General features: G+C 34.6%; 1 pseudogene; it reads left to right on the top strand.

Annotated features, from left to right (window-relative positions):
- Positions 1-792: 792 nt before the first annotated feature.
- Positions 793-1,420, top strand: LOC107513405 (annotated as a pseudogene).
- The last annotated feature ends 5,295 nt before the right edge of the window (positions 1,421-6,715 follow it).

The following is a 6,715-nucleotide window of genomic DNA, read 5'->3' as shown; positions in this document are numbered from 1 at the left end:
AGAATTAGAACGTAATTAAAAACAAGTATTATAACAATGTATCTTAAAATAAAAATATATACTAACATTTAGGTTATATGTCATCTCCATATGATGATGATTTAAGGAAATAAAGAGAAGATAAAAAGTAGATATTGACAAAAACAAAAATGTTAGACACAGAGAAAAAAAGAAGATGGTCCAATTTCTTCTTTGCTTCAGAAAACAACTCTTCCTCTGGCCTACAATTTCTTTATAAAGGCCCAAAATCCCACATGAATGGTATAGATTTTATGGCCTAATTCTCTCTATCACCAATCTTTTTCAGCAGTATTAGCTGTCCTTAATTCCACAATAAGACTGGTGAGATCCAAGAAAAGTTTGCCTTGGAAGAACAAGAGAGTCAGAGAGCCATATTTGAGTCTGAACTGCATCTTTCTTAGCTTGGTGCACTTGGCAAGTTGTTTATCCTTCCTATGGTAGGCAGAATAATGCCCTACAATCCCCCAAAATGTCTACGTTCTAATCCTTAGAATTTATGAATGTATTAGGATACACACAAAGGAAAATTAAGGCTGCAGATGGAATTAAGTTTGCTAATCAGATGACCTTAAAATAGGAAGATAATCCCGGATCATCCAGGTGATCCAAAGGGTTTTTTAAAGTAGAAGAAGGAATCAGAAGACAGAACTAGAAAGATGGTAGCATGAGAAGAACTCGGCCCGATGTAGCTGGTATTAAAAATGGAAGAAAAGGGCCATTAGATAAAGAATGTGGGCCTTCCATTGGGCCGGAACCATCAGGTAAGCCAAGATGAGCCCTTACAAGTACATCCAGGAGGTGTGGAGGAAGAAGCAGTCCAATGTTACGCGCTTTCTTAAGATGTGCTGCTGGCAACACCGCCAGCTCTCTGCACTCCACGGGTCTCCATCCCCCACCTGGCCCAATAAATCGCGGGCACGCTAGGCTACATGAGCAAGCAAGGTTATGCCATATAGTGGATTCGGTGGCTCCTAATGGTGTGAGCAACGGCAAGCGAGTCCATCACTATGTTAACCAGCTAAAGTTTGCTCAAAGCCTTCAGTATGCTGCCAAGGAGTAAGCTCGACACCACTGTGGGGCTCTGAGAGTTCTGAATTCTTACTTGGATGGTGAAGATTCCAGAGACATATTCTTTGAGATTATCTTCATTGATCCATTTCATAAAGCTATTCTGACACCCAGTGGATCACCAAACCAGTCCGTAAGCACAGGGAGATGCATGGGCTGGCGTCGCAGCCACAAGAGCCGTGGCCTCAGAAAGAGTCACAAGTTCCATCATACTTTTGGTGGTTCTCACTCTGTAGCCTGGAGAAGGTGCAAAACTCTCGTCAGCTACACCGTTACCGCTAATATGTTTGTAAAATTCTTTCCTAATAAACAATTTAGGACAGTCAAAAAACAAAAAACAAAACAAAGGAATGTTGGCAGTCTCTAGAAGCCGAAAAAGGCAAGGAAATAGATTCTCCCCTAGCGCCTCCAGAGAAAAATGCTGCCCTGCCAATATCATAATTTGAGTCCAGTGACAATTATTTTGGATTTTTAAACTACAGAAGAATAAATTGTGTTGTAAATTCGTGCTGTTTTAAGTTACTATGTCTGTAGTGATTTGTTACATCAGCTGTAGAAAACTAACACACTCCCAAATCTCCTTTTTCCTTTTCCTTCTATAAAACAAAGATGTAGAAAATAACTTGTAACTCCATGAAAATTTTAGATATTGTAATTTATAGAAATATTAGTCTCTCTTGCCCTTAAACTTTCCATAAAGAATTTGCAAGTGAATTGATTGCACTCTCAATTTTGTATTCTGTACTTTATGAAGAACTCATAAGCTGACATTTTGATATTCTATAATGTATAACTTGATTCTGAGAAAAAAGCATAAACCAATGCTCTATGAGAAAAAATTTGTAGAATTTATTGGTAAATATGCCAAGCTACTTTATGCTTTGAGCTAAACAAAATGACCCTAGATGTGATTTTTAAAAATTCATTTTCCATAATTCACAAAGATAGTGGGCAGAAAACTTCAGAAATCAATGAAAAAATGTCAGATTTTCAAATCCTAAGTTTTTACTGAGTTATTAATAACTCTAAAATTTGTTCTCACATATATAAGAATTTAGACTTGTTAAAAAAAGCTTTTACTTTCATTACATCTAATCCTTATACATACCTATAAAAAATGGAAATATTTTTATATGGAAATACTACGACATACCTTTTTTTCCCCCTCAAAGAAGCAAGTGGCAGATTGACTAGATCTACATAAATATTAGTTATCATTATATACTAAGTATTCTCCAAGTGTAATTGGAGGATCTTGGGGTCCTTGTCACCCTATTAAGAAGTCTGTGAAGTCAAAACTATTTAGAAGCAATATTGTTTAGTAACAATATTATTTAATTTTTCAATTCATCCTCTTGCAAACATACTGTTTCCATTTCTAATATGGTGAGTACTACTAGAGCAAACCTACATAAGTAAAAATTCTTTGGGATTCTGACTACTTTTTAAGAGTAAAAAATGTTATGAGGTACACTGATAAGTCAATTCTCCAGATAAACTGCTTAAGATAAACCAGAGGTAGGGAAATGTGATGGCTAAAATATATACTGACAATATATATATGACATATTGTTAAATTGTACACCTGAAACTTATGGATTTTGTTAATCAGTGTCACCCCAATCACTTTAATTAAAAAAAATAAAAATAAAAAATGTATGCTAATACAATGGAGCTAGAAAAGAGAAATACAGTAGAAAGAGTCATTAAGATTTTTCTTTAAGGCTACATTATTATGAGGAAAACTTGTGTGGGGGAATGGGGTGGAGTATGGGAGAGTAGCAGTTTACTCAGTAGCTCCCTGTTGGTTCCAAAGATATGATGCAAACTTTTCAAAAGTGCCTAATTTACTCCAGGGGAGCAATTCACACCTCATTATGGGCCCTCAATTGCAAATAAATGTACAATAATGAAAGTTACAATAATATTGTAAAAATATGCCGGGATAACAATAGAAAAACAAATTTGTGCATGGAATTATCACCTTTGCTAATTAGTAATATCCCATATTAACTATTTAATCTAGATACTAAAATCTTTCTAAAAATTGTTTTTGACTCATTCACTGATGATTACAGAATGAATCATCTTTGATGTATTCTTCTTTGATTTCAATGCAATTCTCTTCTGAAATATCTTGCAGCTGTCAATTCCTCTTTATTTCAGTTTAGATACTCAGGATCTTACTGCCAGGCTACTCTGATGTGCACTTTTCCAACTTCAAAACCTTTTGAATCTAAAAGGTTCTAATAGTTTCCTATTTTCATTCATTCAATTAAACCTATTATCCACCTATTACATTCTAGGAATGCTTAGAAAAATGATTTTAGGCTATGGAGACATTGTGAGTAATAAGACAAACAAGAATCTCTGCTCTCACAGAGCTTACATCCTGGTAAAAGGAACAAATAATAAACAGGTAAACAAATACATCAACTATTTTCACATAATGATTAGAAAACAGGAAAAAATTGCAATTGGGTAATGCTATGGAGAACGATGGGGTAGTATTTTATATAAAATGGTCAGGGTGTTCTTCCATGTGGATTTGACATATAAGGTAAGTCTTGAATAATAGTCTTGAATAAGAAAAAATAAATGAAGATAAGTAAAAAAATATTTAAGGCAAAGGGCATATCAAGAGCTAGGTTTCTAAAGCCTATTAACCTGCCACCATAGTTTCTAGAAAATGAGGAACCAAAAAAAGACATGGCTGGAACATGATAAGACAGAGGAGTTCTTATAAAAGATTGGTAGGCAGAGTAGGTTATTCAGAAATGGTAGGCCATGGTAAGGAGTTTGAATTTTATTCTAAGTTCAAAAGGAAGTTATTAAAATGGTTGAATACGTATTGTGTGGAGAATGTAATGCAAGGGTCCAAAAGTGGAAACAGAATAGTTTCAACTCTAACAGTACAGGCAGAAAAGTAGAGTGGTTTATTAGGTGATAGTTGGGTCTACCCAGCATTATAGCCCGCATTTCTAGTTTGTGTCACTTTATTGAAATTCCATCTGAAATTATTTGTTGCTGCATATTAGAGAGAATTATGTTCCCAGGTATACAGTATCTGAAGATACTGCATAGTAAGCACCATATCTTAAGTTCTTTAGAAACCAGTACACCAACTAGCCATATTTGAAAAATAAACTCTTGCTTATTAATAAGGAATGTTATTAAATATGTTTCTGTTTTCTCATATGTCATACCACTTAGCCTTTGACACATTTCTCTTTGCACTGCTATTTGTACTTCAAGCCTTAGCTCGAATGTTACTTGTCAGGAACGCCTTCCCTGACCACTCAAGTCTAAGTTCTCACTACTCAGGGCCACTGGTCACTCTCTATCATATTTCCATGATATGTTACTCTTTTTGGCATTTATGTCTAATCTGATGCTATCACATTTACCTGTTTTACTTGTTTATTATCTTATCTTTTTTCCTCATTAAAATGTTCATGTCATGAGAACAGAACTTGTATACCTTGTTCACTCTTGGATCCCAGAACTTACAACAATTCCTGCCCTGGAGTATCATATTTTGTGTCAGGTACTATCCCAGATGCTAGGAATAAGGAAATAAACAAAACAACAAAGTTCATAGCCCTCGTGGAGTTTATATTCCAGAGGGAGAGACCAAGAATAAATAAGGTTAATAAGTAAAATACATAACCCATTAGTAGTAAGTGCTAAGAAAGAAAAAACATCAAGTGAGGCAAGAGAGATAAGATCTGTGCATTTGTGAGGAGAGGGCAGGTGTCCTGATCTTAAGATGAACAAGGATGTCCTCAATGAAACACCGACATTGAGTCAAAACCTAAAGAATGTGAGAGAATGGGTCTTGCAGATGACTAGGAAGAGCTTTCCAAGCACAGCCAGTGTAAACATTTCGAAGCAGGAGCACGCCTGGGGCTCTCTGGGAATGGCCTAGTTTGCTAAGGTCTGGAACAGCATAAGCAAAGTGGGGAAAGAGGCGTGGATGCGGTCATAGGCAAAGTGAGGGTAGAGAGTAAGATCATCTAGGGTCTTTGAGGCCAGTAGAAAGATTTCGACTTTTACTCTTAGTGAAATTGGAAATGACTAGGAGATTTTGTAGAGAAGAGACATGATAGCTTATACTTTAACAAGATCATTCTAGCTGCTTTTTGACAATAATAAACAAGGGCAGAAGCAGAGATCTATTCTAAGCCTACTGCAATGACCCAGGTGAGAGATGGTAATAGCTTCCAATGGAAGAGGAGCAGTAGAATGGGAAGAATGATTGACTTCTGATACTTGATAAATATTTGTTAAACTAGTGAACAGTAAAAGCTTTCCCACTTAACAGTGAAGCTTTACATTTTACTTAAACATATAATGTGGCTCATTCATAAAATGAGCAAAGGATATGTACAAAGATTTTTGAAATTAGATAGATTAATTCTTTAAAAAGGTCCATAAGTATATAGTTCCACTTTTGTTAATAAAAAGTTATAGAATTCTTATTTATAGACAGATTACATTCATTTTTACAAGATGACCAAATAGATTATTCATCTAGTTTATTAAGCATACATTTCCTTTTGAAAGTAATTCTAACAATATAGCAGCATTTGTAGAAAATTCAAAAACATCTTTGCTTAAAGGAAAAAACAAATTTTTCAAAAAGCTTGAGATCTGGCACTATACTGTTTGCTCAGAACATACAAAGATATTAATACTATCATTTAAAATTCTAAATAGTTTTATGAAAATAAAAATCTCTTGTCTGTAGTACAGATTTGATTGGGCCTTTTAAACTTTTTTTTTTTAATGTTTTCTTCTGACATTTCCTAATTACCTTTTTGGATGTGTTAATATATTTTCACAGTGCTACCTGACTGGATGTCATGTTTAGACACAGATATTTGAGTTTTATTCTGTTATGAATAGAACTGGTTTTGACTAATTCTGCAAATGAAGTGTATATTCTTAAGCCATCCTCAAAAAAATATTCAGAGCATATGAAAATTTTTTCTTTTTATAGAAATTAATTAGCTTGTTGAAACTGCCTTATTGTGCCTCTTTGAGTTGGTTTACATTCAAATTGTTGTTTTCAAAACAGAAAAATCTGTGATTAGCTGGAGTTAAAAATCTAAACAAGAGATCGCCAAGCTCCAAATCATGTAAATGATAATATTCGTGACAGTTTACAACTTCTTCCCTCACCCAATGGGAATATCTTGTGTGGTTTATTGCAAGCCATCAAAAGCAGAGCTCTCAAAAATTGCAGTATGGTGTCTCAATAGCTCTCACAAAACCTAGCTCAAACTGATAGATTTCATGAAGCCAAAAACAAACAAAACAAAATATACTTAATATTTTGAAAATATGTTGGTGTGTACAAATTGGTTATATTCTGTAGATTCAGTGTTTATATTCTGCTTTAGGCAGCTTCAGAAATGCTTCAGAATATTGTACACATTGTAGCACATTTGGCAGGCTCCTAAAAAGCACTGGCTTTTGATATTGGTACACCAATCACATTCTCTTTGGTGCACAGAGGCAATCTTATTTACATTTCTAGCAGATTGTTGGGTGCATTCCAGAAATAAGGACACTATTATAAATAGAACAGGAAAAGATGTCCTGTGTTTGTCTCTGAATTTTC

The sequence above is a fragment of the Rousettus aegyptiacus genome, unplaced genomic scaffold (genome assembly GCF_014176215.1).
Source record: "Rousettus aegyptiacus isolate mRouAeg1 unplaced genomic scaffold, mRouAeg1.p scaffold_m13_p_4, whole genome shotgun sequence".
NCBI classification, from domain to species: domain Eukaryota; kingdom Metazoa; phylum Chordata; class Mammalia; order Chiroptera; family Pteropodidae; genus Rousettus; species Rousettus aegyptiacus.
This window is presented reverse-complemented; position numbering and strand designations above follow the sequence as displayed.